The following is a 13642-nucleotide window of genomic DNA, read 5'->3' on the forward strand; positions in this document are numbered from 1 at the left end:
TAGCAGCAAATAAAGGTTTGAACTCTGTAAATGAACAATATAAAAATAAAAGTCTATATGTACCCTCTGAAATTCCCTAGGTCATCCATCCATATGCTTCACCTTTTTGCTGTCCTAAATGGCATTTCAGTATCAGAGTGATAGATGCAGGGAGCCCTGCCACATCCCACTTATTAAGGTGTCTATTACTTTACTATGATTTGTGGATCTGCTTGATTTCTCTTAATTTTATGTTTCCAAATTAAGTTCATTAGTTCTCCCTATAAAACCATGTTAACTAAATTTTGGCAGCAATCTGCTTCAGAGATGCATAGTAAATTTCCCCTCTCTTCTCTCCTTCTTCCCCAACTCCTCTGGGGCTTAATTTTTGCCCCCATGCTTCAGCATTTAACACTTGAGAAAGTCAGATTTTAGGTTACTGTCAGGACCTTCATTTTCACTCCCATATTTAAGTAGCTTAATCTATAGGATACATTTGCAAGATTTACAATAATGAGCATGTATGTGAGTGAAGTGTTTAAGGCTAAATGTAAAAATGTGGATCAGAATATGCCACCAACAATCTGGAGTTATTTATTTATTATATCTATGACAAGCTATTCATTATAGGGACAGCTGTTTATTATAGGCACAGCTCTAGCATGGACCTACTGAAGATCTTCAAATTTCCTCTGCTTTACAATAATTTCATAAATCAATCTGCTTTTTTTTCATTGTAAATATCATTTATGATTAGTTTGGTGGCAAGAACTCAGAATAAAGAGTTGGGAGATGCAACTTCAATTTTTGGTGTTATTGTCGACTCATGTTTTGGCTCATGGCTACAAAGTCATCACGGTTTGTAAGGAGGGGGTAGACATTTACAAAGTGTAAGTGGGGAGGGTGCTAGTACTGTTTTCATATAAGTGCCAAAGCGCCTATTGTTCTATTTTTAAAGGCCAATTTACCTGTGCTGTCTTTCTTTCTCTTTTAAAAAGCCAAAGGAAGTAATGCCCTAAGACTCTAATAACATGCTATGACTTTCCATACAGTCTACTCTATTGCTGGGCTCTTAGCCATATATCATCAGTGTGTGTCTGTACACATGCAGGGGAGGGAGTGTGAGGGTCAGGTGTCTAAGAGGGCAAGAGGGGAGAGGGGATTGTTTCACCACATTGAGGAAAAATCACCTTTTTCAGTTTCTTTAAACTATAAAACAGGAGAAAGGCCCTGAAATCTATACAGTCATGTGAAGATTTGTCAGCTGATGGTTGATAACGTATTTAGAAATGAATGTGAGACATATATAAGGTATCTGGTATCCAGCTGAAGACATCTGACACTCCCAGTGACTCTTGACCTTTCATGCCTGATAGTGAAGACAGCTGTTAGTGCCGCCAGGAAGTACACACACACAGGTTCGCACACGCACGTGCACACGCAAATGCACACACCGAACGCTGTCATATAATACCTTTCATGGTGAGCCATCTAAGCCACCAAGTAATCACGGCAGTTAAATTAACACATATTTTTAAAAACCAGAAGTCATTTCTCCTCCTTAGATTTATAGTTTTGATAAAATGCTATTTTGTTTTTCAGTCCTTCCAGTGTGACTTGTAGAAGGTAATGACAGGTTGCAATTTTGAGTCCACGTAGTTTTCTTTCCTCTGAATAATCCTGTTTGACAGGCTCCCCTCTGCCCCTTTTTCTTGTCATTAAGAACAGCCTCCGTTTGGTCTGAGTTAAAAAGTAGATTAATTATATAGCTGCAGGAACATGACTGCTGTGTTCTGAGAGGTAAAGAAGGGAATTTCAGAAAGGGATTCGTCTTTAGCAGGAATAAATAGACCTAACAACACATCTAAGCTATAAGGTGATAGTCATCCATTTGCGTCATATTAGTGGAATATTACATGTTATGACTTCATTTGTAGTTTGAAAAACAGAGAGGTATTGTTCAAACCTTTTGGTCAGGATCTCAGTCTTCCCAGAATTCCATTTTGCCTTATCCTTTGGAAAGCTACAAGAGCAGTAAATGCTTATCATCTTGATAAGTTGCCATTTTTTTAATGTTTATTTATTTTGAGAGAGAGGGAGAGAGAGAGAGCGAGCCTGAATGAGCAAGCAGCGGAGGGGCAGAGAGAGAGAGAAAATCTTAACCAGGTTTGGCGCTGTCAGCACAGAGCCCAATGCTGGGCTGGATCTCAATAACCATGAGATCATGACCTGAGCCAAAATCAAGAATTAGATGCTTAGCCAACTGAGCCACCCAGGCGCCCTCTAAAGTTGCCATTTTTAATGAAGTTTTAAATTTGGAATTGACAAATATTTTAAAACTTTACACAAAAGTGGTGTGTTCACTCTCAAAAGTTATCTAAAAAGACCATTTCTCATAGGAAAGATTTTTTTCCATTTCAAAAGAAAATGTAAAAGAATACTTTTGAGATGAATTAGTTGATTACAATGGGTGAATGCATTTTTACTATTTTCTCCACAAAGCTCCTTTTGAGTTTACCCAGCATTTCAGAGAGTCAGGAAGAGGCATGTGTTGCTTCTGGTGAAAAAAGCTATTACAGCATCTGGACGTTAAGTGGCTTGCCAAGATTGCTAAGTCAAACAGCGGGACTGAGGAGAAAACGAGAGGTTTCCTGCCTTCCAGATGGAAGCAGATCAGATGAGACCTATATATCAGGTGTTTCTAAACAGGAGGAGGGGAGAAACAACCCTTCCAGAGCAAGGGCTTCACCCTCTTTCCACAAGGCAGCTGAAATTTGAAGTTGTTATTTGGATCCAAGAAGGCAGGGAAATTTTTACATTAAACAATAAGGTTGCCTATGAGAGAACAGCCTGGGATTTACTTCTTAAATAGGTGTTGCCTTCAGCAGCTTCTCCTGCCTCTTCAGCGCAGTCTGCAAAGCTGCAGTGACTGAGTGCCAGGTGGAGAAACTTGAGACCTTTGCGCTGCCCTCCCCCTTCCTTGAGGATTGAAAACTACTAACACATTGGAACAGCTCACCAACTTTTTTTTTGGTGGTGGTGGTGGGGTGTCCGGGTACTTTAGAGGGCCATTGACTTTACCACAAGTGTACAGAGTCCGTTTTCCCTAGGCAGCCCTGAAGGGGGTGGAGGGAGTGGTCACAGTGATCCTCAAGGCGCTTAGAGCTTGCCTGCCCCTCACGTACCCAGAGTCAGGAGCTATCACGGTGGGTCACCATCTCTCAGAAATCTGTGGTAATAGACCACCTGGGGCAAGTGGTTGTTCACCCACGGAAAGAGAATAGAGGAGGATGAGGAGGGAGAGAGGTGCTGAAAGGGACAAACAACAGAATCACAGGGCCTGTGTAGCTGATCCCATTTTCCCACCTTAGAAATTCTCCCTACAAAGGCAATGACCAGATTCCGTTTGACCACACCTAGTCTCCAAAGATTAGAGAGGTAGTTTAGGAGATAGGAAGTGTCTCTCTAAGGTTTGCTGGAAAATCCAATTCTGGTTAGTCGGTAGCTTCCTGTTGCTCTTGCAGGAAGACATTGTCGGGAGGAGGAAACTACCTGAAAACAGTCTTTAGCATGATTTATAAAGCTCATCCCCTTCCTGACTTAGGTATTTCTCTAATTAACTCTCTGCCACCCACAGCCCCCCTCCCCCCCCCCTTGCACACTCAGACACACTGCAGTTTCCTAAACCTAACCTAAACCTACCAGGTTCCCTTACTTACACCCCTCCCTTCCTGGGGGCTTATCTTCCCCAATCTGTCCTTGTTTGCCTGCAAATACCCACCAGTTTATCTTTCAAGATTTAGCTCAAGCATCACCTCCTCTGAAAAGCCTAAACTGGTCACCACCACACCAGTAAGACTGACCATTTTACTTTTATACCCCCATATAGCTCAACTGATTATGCCTATTTGTTTACAAGTCTATCTTCCCTGGCTATCTTGTGAGTGCCCCTGGGGTGGGAGCCTGAGTCTTATCTTTCAGTCTCTTGAAAAGAACACTAGTGTCCCAGTATTTAAATATGTTTGTTGAATGAATGGTGGTCAATATTCTCTACTGTGTTCTGTCTTCCTAGATAGAACAGTCCATAGTTGCAGATTTTTTAAGTAATGAAGAATTTGGGAGAATGGAATGAAAGGATTCTGGAAACTCAAAGCCCAACTCTGATTTTCAGGCACGTTTTTGTCATGGTGGAACAAATTCACTGCAGGAGAAACATTCCCTCTGCTGATTATAATGAACTGCATTTAAGTCAAGTCCTAGCTGTTTGGACTTGTTAGCTGAATACTAACTATTTGGAAGCAATTTATTTCTTCATCATTTTCTTCTTCTTCTTTCTTCTTTGACTATTTTCAACCCAGATAAATATAATCTAGGGAATTTTTAAGATAATTCCTGGATCCTATCCTGAAATTCTGGTTAAATTGGCCTGGAGTAGGGCCTGGATTTGTGATTTTTAAGTTTACCAGGTGACTCTAATGTACAAACAGGCTTGAGAAACGCCAATTTAAGAGAACTTATCCATGACAGGGCTTACATACCTTCTGTGTATTCACAATTACCAACTTTATAGGTGCAGCTTAAACCTAACAGGTATCTTCACCTCTACATGTCCCAAAGCATGCACCAAAATAAATGGCATCTCCATCCTTCCAATCCTTACAGCTGAGAAGATGAAAGAGTAAATTGAATGCTGGGGGAGGAAGCTAGATACATTTGAATGAGGACAAGAAAATCACTGCAGTAGAAGAATAAGGTAAGTGCCGTAAGAATTCTACAAAGACCTAAAAGTGTTCAAAGATTGAGCATTGTTCACATGTGGGAGGCCACTGGTCAGCAAAGACTTCAAAGAAGAAGTGATGTTTGAGGTTAGTTCTGAAGAACTATAGGCAGTCCCTATACACAGTAGGACCGAGGAGAACACTCCGGATACAAAAACTATTTTGGCACCATCACAGAACTGTGATCAGGCCAGGAATGTTCATCGGACTAGCACTGTAGGCTCATAGTAACAGACTATGTGTGTCCCAATGGTCAGAAATGAATCTAGAAAGGCTGGACTTTGCAATCAGGCAGGCCTAAGTTTGGACACTGGTGCTACCCCTTGATCACTATCCAACCCAGGGTGAGTTACTTTACCACCCTCAGCCTCAGTTTACCCATTTCTAAAGTTGATCTGATCATGCATTTACTGGGATTGTTCTGAGGTATCTGGTCTGTAATAGTTGTTTAGTGAATGGTAGGTGTTATTATTTTGCAGAGATCTTGAATACCAGCATAAAAGTGTGTGTGTGTGTGTGTGTGTGTGTGTGTGTCTAGGGAGCTGAAGGAAGCTTTCACAAGGTACCTGCAGTTGGAATAATCTGCCAGCAGTATAAAGCAGGGAGAGAAGGACAAGAGGGAGGAGGCAGGAGAGAAGTTAGGAAGCTCGGAAGCTGTTTGTAGTCAGTTGGGCAATCAGTAAACCTCAGGGTGATGCTAATTCATGGTCAGTTAATGATTTCAAAGTTTTATCTTTGAGTTTTCAGAATATATAGATCTTGTTTCCTTCCCATTGGATTTTTCTGCCAGTAGGTAAAGGGAAAATCAGCTAGAACCTCAATCAACCAATGTTACCATAAACAAAAGAAGAACTTACATATTTGGGGTTAATACATGAAGGTAGGCATCTTTGAAAGATGGGATGGAGCAAGCTAAAAGTAACAACTTGAATTTAATATTTTACGGAGAGTTTATGTTCCGATAATTCTTAGCATCCTTTTGTTCCAAATGATACAGCTGAGTCATTACAGTGTCCTAAGAACTTCCATATAAACACTTTTCTATCAGTTAATTTACAAAGGCAGTAGGGCAGGGCTCATTCAGAGTCAGATTTGCCACTGACCTGCCCCATTGGACCTTGGGCAAGTCATCTGATTTTCCTGAACCACAGACTCCACATCTGTGATTTTGGAAAGGTAAATTATTTCCTGCCTTATTCTCAGGATTGTTGTAAGGATCAAATGAAGTAACTGATATAAAAATGCTTATGTTTTGTAAGCCACAAATGCAAAGGATTATTATTAAGACAAATCTGCATCCATTGCAATTAAGCACAATCATCATAAACTTCATTTGAAATGTTCCTGTTTTGTTTTCTTCCCTATCCCTTCCCTTGAAGATCTGCTTGGTTTGTCTTTGGGTTGGCGAACATTTTACTTCCCTATGTTGACCATGGCTAATGTCCCATTTTTGGTGAAATTTCCAAAGTATAATTTCAAACTAAGTAGGCATTTCATCATTTTGAATTTGTGTTGTCTGCCTTCCCCTGTGTTTTGGGATAAGTATGGGAGGGTTTGGTTTCAGACTTTGATTATTTCACTAAGGGCAATTTTGGAAGAGGAAAGGTTATTTTTCAGTCATTTAATACAACAACTTCTTGTACAGCAAATTCTCTCTCATTAAGGGCTGTGCTGTAGACTCCAGGGATGATTTAAGAGACTGAGTCAGCATCTTTATCTTGTGATGCATTGGAAGATGTGTTCGTTCCCCTTGGGAGAAAGAAGGGAAATTGAAAATAAAATCTTATTGCCCCCTTTTTGGTTAATTTCCTGTTTTTGCCAACAAAACGAAGCAGTTACTTCTGAAATATAGACACACAGATGAGAAAATGTGCATAATTACTTAATAAGAGGAGAGACTTGCATAATTAAACAGAAATTCAATGCATTTTAAGGAAAGAGAAAGCATTCCAACTAAGTTTCTGGCAGATAATAATGAGGGAGAAAAATTAAAAACATTTGAGGCTCTGAAGTCACACTTCTGTTGGTACATATGGCGTTAATGGATTTTGAGCCCCTCTGCCTCCTGGTAAGCAGATGGTTTGATACTTGTTCTAAAACTAGAGGTTAGATGGCTTGGCGAAAAAAAGCAGTGACCTTTCAGCTCAAGTTTAGTTTTTTGGACCTGCTGATTTGTGGATTTAACTGAGCCAAAAGATGAAGACGACAAACTTCTCAAACACATATTCTCATGCTTAGTACTCTTTAGGATACCTAAACACTGACTGGGCTTGGTAAATAAGTCACACACAGTTGATCCCCTCCTCCTTCCTCCTGAAGCTGTTTTATAACAGTTGCTTTTCTTATCTTATCCTGGGCAGAAGGTTAAATCAGGGAATTGTTATCTCTAGTTGGATTACCTGCTCAAGTATGTAAGATGCAAACAATAATAAGACCCTAAAAATATATGCTGGTTCCTTGACAGGTTAACTAAAAAGTAATATTTCTGTAAGTAATTTTGCTGCATTGAGACTATAGTAGTAACTTTCCCCCTTGCCTCCCACCACACACACATATTTTATTAGAAAAATACTGGGTTCATTCCAAATCCTAACTAACTTAATTTAAAACTGTATGTTCTATACAGTGATTGCATATATATATACATATATATATATATATATGTATATATATGTGTGTGTGTATATATAGTTAACTAACCATTGGACCATCCATTTGTACATTTTATGAATGGAAACATCACTTCTAATTGACAAGTATAGCATGCTTGTAAAAGAAGCTTAAACAGCAGTGACAGTCTGAGAAACAAATGTAGCCATCTTACTACTTTCCAGCAGTAGCCTGTTTAGAAAAGATCCAAGAAATTTTTAGGTCTTTGTATTCAAGATGCAAGATGGCTGGAAGATGAAATGTACATGGAAGTCAAGAAGGAGGAGGGGAACCTTTCCTTTGGGTCTGGCGGAGGCGCTGGGAGCAAGCAAAGGGGACAGGATGCCCCCTCTAGATAGAGCCTAGAGAATGACATCAGTAAACATTCTCACTGGGGCTCCCGGGGTGCCCGGATGCCAGGGCCCTTTCAACACCAAACACGATACTTGAGAGACAACTCCATATAATGCAGGAACTCTCACCTTCTTTGCGGTTTAGTGTTTACAGAACACCCTGGAGAAAATATAAAATACCCTAATTGATAGAATAAAATTATTTGAATCGAGATGATTGGATGGATATAATGTATTATGAGAGAAATAGCACGTACAGTCTAATTCATTTTTTTGTGTGTGAAAAATAGTTCTCTAAATGAACATAGAAAGACTACAATGAGGCATTCAAACACACAAACAGTGAGGAGGAGGGAATACAGATGATTTTCATTTTCTTCTGAATTAATATGTATTTTCAAACAATCATATATTACTTTTAGAATAAGAAAAACATTTTAAAAAAGACTTATGGGAAGAAAACAAGTTATGAAAGCATAGGACAATAACTCTTACTTAGACTAGTAAATCTCTAGACTTAAGGAAATAGAAAGCAATTAAAATATAGACATAAAGAACACAGTATTTATATTTCCTTTCATACCCTGGAATAATACATATTTGAGAAGTGAAATATTTAGATAAGTTAGGCTGTATGTATTCAAAGAATCCTGTAATATACAGTTATTAACTGAAGTTATACACTAAACAAAAACCCTAATTCATGTGAATATCATCTTATATAAGAATAATTTAGTTAAAAAAAATAAAAACTTGTTCTTGTCTCTCTGATAACTCAGAATTTGAACTGAGAAATATTGCCATCAATAGGTAGAATATGCTGAGACCAAAAACCAACAGAAACCAGAAGGATTAAAGAAAATTGTAATGTGTGATGATGGAGAAGATATTGGGAAACAGGCTCTCACACATGTTACTGTTGGAAATATACTTTTACTGCACTAAAGGGCTACCTGGAAACACTCATAAAAAATTCTTAACATTGTGATATCTTTTCAACTAGCATTTCCATTCCTAGAAACTTATCCTACAGGTTATATAAGAATATGAACAAACCGTAGGGATACTGATAGCAACATTGTGTGGACAGTGAGAAATTAGAAATAGCTTAAATGTCTCAAATGTCTCATAGAAGACTTTTTTTTGCTTTCATTATTGGTCAAGTCATAATAAGCCATTCAATAGTATACCACACAGCCATTAGTAAGAGTGTGTTCGTGATTGGATCTAATAAACACAATGCTGGACCAAGCCAGACACAAAAGAGTATATATGTCATTTATATCTAGTTCAAATGAGGCAAAAATAAGTAGTGATTAGCTTTTACAGTGCCTCATGATGGCAGGTGGGCACAGGAGTTCTATGAACGTTGGTTTCTTGGTCTCAGACTGATACATAAGGACGTTCACTTCGTGAATGTTCATCAAACTGCAAATTGTTTACTTTTCAGCATGTCTGTCAGTCTTCAGTAACATTTATCAGAAGAAAGTTCATAAGAAGTATTAATAGCACATAAAAAGTTCAGCTTCTATTACTGATATAAAAATATCTAAAAAGTTCTTTTCTAAAAGAACATCGTTTTCTGTCTTAAAGGATTTTATAGAAAAATAAATGGATGGATATTTACCACATAGCATTGGTGGATATCTCTGAGTGATGGGTTTAAGAGGTGATTTTAATTTTAATGTTTTAAGTTTTAATATATTCTTATATTGTTAAATTACATGCGTATTTTGTACAAAGAAAAAAGTCATAATACCATCATTACAAAAATGAGGAAAGTGTGTGTAAGTTTGTTAAAACCGAGAGCAAAGTTAACAAGAATAGGCAGATAATAGGACCTAGAGAAAGAGCTGCTACAGATCAATTACAATTTAGGAACCTGGCATTTTACAAAGCCTTTATTCATAAAGAGAACACTTTCCTTCTGAAAGCACATGACATGTGGCCTCAAAATGATGGTAGGATGTCAAAATTCTAAAACGAGTATGTAATAACTGACTCTGGCCCACTAATTTGCTAGGTGATATAAAGCAGTCTGGATCTCGGTTGTCTGGTCTGTAAAATGGGTTTAATGATACCTGTCTGCATCCTCCCAGGGGTATTTTCAGAATAAGTGATATAAAGATATATCAAGAGCTTTGAACTTTTTAGAGATGTTGTCTCAAAGTATTATTACAAGGGGAGTTTATGAAAAAAATATGGGGTTTGATGCACTTGAAAACTTTGTGAATTGTGTGAAACTACACCCTTAGGAAGCACCTATATATGAGAAAGATTTTAGGATAATACCATATTAAGACTTCTATACAAGAACATTTTTATAAAGAAAAATAAAATGACAGAAATCGACCTGTTTTCAGCTTGAGAAAAGTACAACAGTTTTACAGATCCAAATTATTTTAAAAATTGGATGGTAACACTAATTCTATGATTCTTATAATCAACTGGCTATTTCCTACTAGAGAGAGATAAAGATGAATCCTTTACCCCCGAAAACGCATTTGTCTCAGCTCCTGTTAGAATCTTGTGTATCTCCTTATTGCCAGTTGTCTTTAATTTCAGATGCGTGGTCTTCTAGGATTGATTAGATAAATGCTAAAGAGCTGACACATAAAATAGTCTGAAGCCCAGAAATTTCTGTCTTTACCGTGACTCAACCCACCTCCATTCTATGGTCATTATCTCATTACCTTAAGGGCTTGGTGTTGATATGCATTTAATATTTCACAATGCAATCTCTTTTGGCCTGCCACTTTCATTTGCCAAATAGTGTATCTATTGTTTGCCCATATCCACTTCGTCCAGAGGACAAAGCCATGTCTATGGTATTCATTCAATCTAGTTCATTGAAATGGATTTTGTCCAATGGTCATAATAACCCCAGCAAATATATCTCTGCAGCATTCTCTAGAGCAGTGACTACAAAGTATGGTCCTTGGACCAGCAGCATCAGCATCATCTGGGAATTTGGTAGAAATATAAATTATTGGACCCCACTTCAGACCTACTGAATCATAAACTTGAGAGGTGCTGTCCAGCAATCTGTACTTTAACAAGCCCTCCAAGGTAATTTTCATGCATGAAAAGTTTGAGAACTGCTGCCCTACAGGAATTATAGGTGCCTATAATTATATATAATCATAGAATTATAATAGAGGAGCCTAGAGGCAAAGTATGCTCCCTCCGGGGATGTGATGAAAATTACCAGTATACACCGGCTTACTTTGAAAACAACATTGAAATCTCAAGATAGGTATTTATCATAAAAACATGTGGTAGTACTAGCAGCCTCACTTTGCAGCCGTTTGACCACTTTTCAGCTCACCATTGTGGTAGATCAGAACCACAGACAAAAATCAAATCAGATAGGGCAGGGCAAAGACTCATAGAAGTTTGGCAAAGCTTAGCATCCTCTGAGTCTTTTTGTTAATTGCAATAGAGATGGTTGCCACATCACCTTTGAAAACCTTTCTCCATGGCAAAACAGAGTGAAAACCGGAATACTGGCCTTATTTCCATGAGTAAGTCATCCTGGTCTTTGAAGTATGACTCAAAAATACAAAATTCCACGTGCTCGCTTTGGCAGCACATATACAAAAATATGAAGTTCCTGAAGAATGGGAGATCTGTACTAAGAAATTGCCTGCCCCCTGTTCAGTTTCTTAACCTAACCACATCCATGGGTATAAATGAGATTTGGTCTTGCCTAGAACTTCCTTGAAACCAGCCCCAGAAAAAGGCCTCCTCTCTCTAAAGTAAAGCCCAGTTTACACATTACATGATTATTCCTTTTCTTACAAAGGATGTATAAGGTAAAACCAGGAAAGACATAGCATGAGAAACACTATTGTTGCTACCGAAAATACTTTTGTGTTGAAAGAGTACTATCTAACTAACTCATCTCCTCACTAGCTCTAATGTGCGTTTCGTGTCACATAAAGATTTTGATGTACTAGAGCCCCTACTCAATACACTGGATTTGATTATCTACCTCTTATTTAAATATAATTGTGTAAACTGAATAACAGGGGAGGCTATAAAAGGATTAATCTATTGCTATGAATTTGTACTCCACTTGTAAACAAAATCTCTATCTTGACTCTGGTTAAGAATCAGAAGAGTAACTGTTTTCCTAACAAAGATATACCTAGATAATACTTTAAAATTCTTAATAATGAATTAATTCTAGAAAGTCATAAGCAGTGGTAAGGTTCGGCAACAGTTACTTAATTGTCTGAGCGTTGGTTTCCTCATCTGTAAAAAGGAATAACAGGATGGTTGTTAGGATAAATGAGATAATTCATGTAAATTGCTTAGGACAGTGCCTATCACCTAGTGAGTGCTCAAAATGTAAGCTGCAATTGTTATTGCTGTAACTGTAAATGCTATTCTATTCCTATTTCAGATTAAATTGACTACAAAATGCTGAAGTCAGTACAAAGAGATCAACTAAGATTGAGCAGTAAGTATTCAAAAATTTTTCATAATAATGGATAGAATTGCCTTATCCAAAGGTGCAACCATTTACCCAAAGACTTTATATAATAAAATACATCATCTATTAATAATCATACTTTGAAAACATCTAATCTAGCTAAGTTTCTGATATGTAATATCTTATTGAAATTTGATTTATATATTATAAAAACAAAAACTATTCTTAGGCCCTCGGAATAATCCCTTTAAAATTCATGGACATATATAGGTCATATTTAAAACAGAAAAGCTGGGGAAGGGTTACTCCATAAGGTTTTTGGCATTTATCCAGTTGGACCCTGATATGAAGAACTCTTATTTGGTCTGGGAAATCTACATCAGGAGGACAGTGGTCCTAGGATAGAGTAGCGTAACAAAATCTGTTTTTCCTAATTTACTATCATTCTGTAATAAGGTCCCTGTTATCAGAATAATGCACAGATACATTTTAGTTTGAATAACATTAAAATGCACACATTAGAGATGAAAACTAAAGGAGGAAAAAAAGCCTCTTTTTATAGCTTGTCTCAGTTAATCCATATTAGAATATTGAAATATGTTTTGTGTGTGGGTGTGCACGTGTACATATGCATGCAGTTTTATAGATGAGAAAACTGGAGCACGGAGAGGTTAAAGACAGGGAAGGTGCAGAAAGCATACGAGAAGTCACTAGACATCTGGGAAACTAGCATGCCTTTTAGAAGGAAACATGCTCTGTGCTTGGAACAGTTCACATTTCACAAGCAGAGAGAAGCTCTTTTTTTCCCTTTCTTCCTTCTATCTTTTTTCTACCCACCCCCTACCTCTCTCTTTCTTTAAAAAATTTTTTTAATGTTTATTTTTGAGAGAAAGAGAGAATGGTTTGGAGAGGGGCATAGAAAAAGAGAGAAACACACAGAATCTGAAGCGGGTTCTACGCTCTGAACTGTCAGCAAAAAGCCTGACGCAGGAATGGAACTCTAGAACATGAAATCATAACCTGAATCCAAGGTAAACGCTTAATCAACTGAGCCACCCAGGTGCCCCTCTTACCTTCTTTTTTAAATAGATGACAAAATGGGAGGTCTGGGGGGATCAGTCAGTTAGACATGGGACTCTTGATTTCAGTTCAGGTTGTGTCATGGTCCGTGCGTTTGAGCCCTTTGTGGGGCTCTGCACTGACAGCATGGAGTCTGCTTGGGATTCTCTCTCTCCCTCTCTGCCCCTCCCCCACCTCCAAATAAATAAATATTAAAAACAATAGGTGATAAGTAAAACTTTAAAATCTACCATTCAGAGCTCCCTGCCAGCACATCACAAACTGATTTCCTTGCTTTACCAGTCTTGAATTCTAGAAAAGCTTTAAGGCAATGCACATTTTCCAATTTGTTTGAGGATAAACAGCTTGGCTCAGGCATATTCTAA

General features: G+C 37.9%; 1 long non-coding RNA gene across 1 annotated transcript in view; it reads left to right on the plus strand.

The window, feature by feature from the left end:
• The window catches only part of LOC115292112, a 59135-nt gene that overhangs the window by 44861 nt on the left and 632 nt on the right, over positions 1-13642 (plus strand). Inside the window, exons 3-4 of the long non-coding RNA XR_003908811.1 lie at positions 4642-4732; positions 12168-12224. This is a non-coding gene — a long non-coding RNA (uncharacterized LOC115292112). The remainder of the gene's footprint in view (positions 1-4641; positions 4733-12167; positions 12225-13642) is intronic.

Source organism: Suricata suricatta, chromosome 5, assembly GCF_006229205.1.
Source record: "Suricata suricatta isolate VVHF042 chromosome 5, meerkat_22Aug2017_6uvM2_HiC, whole genome shotgun sequence".
Classification (NCBI taxonomy): domain Eukaryota; kingdom Metazoa; phylum Chordata; class Mammalia; order Carnivora; family Herpestidae; genus Suricata; species Suricata suricatta.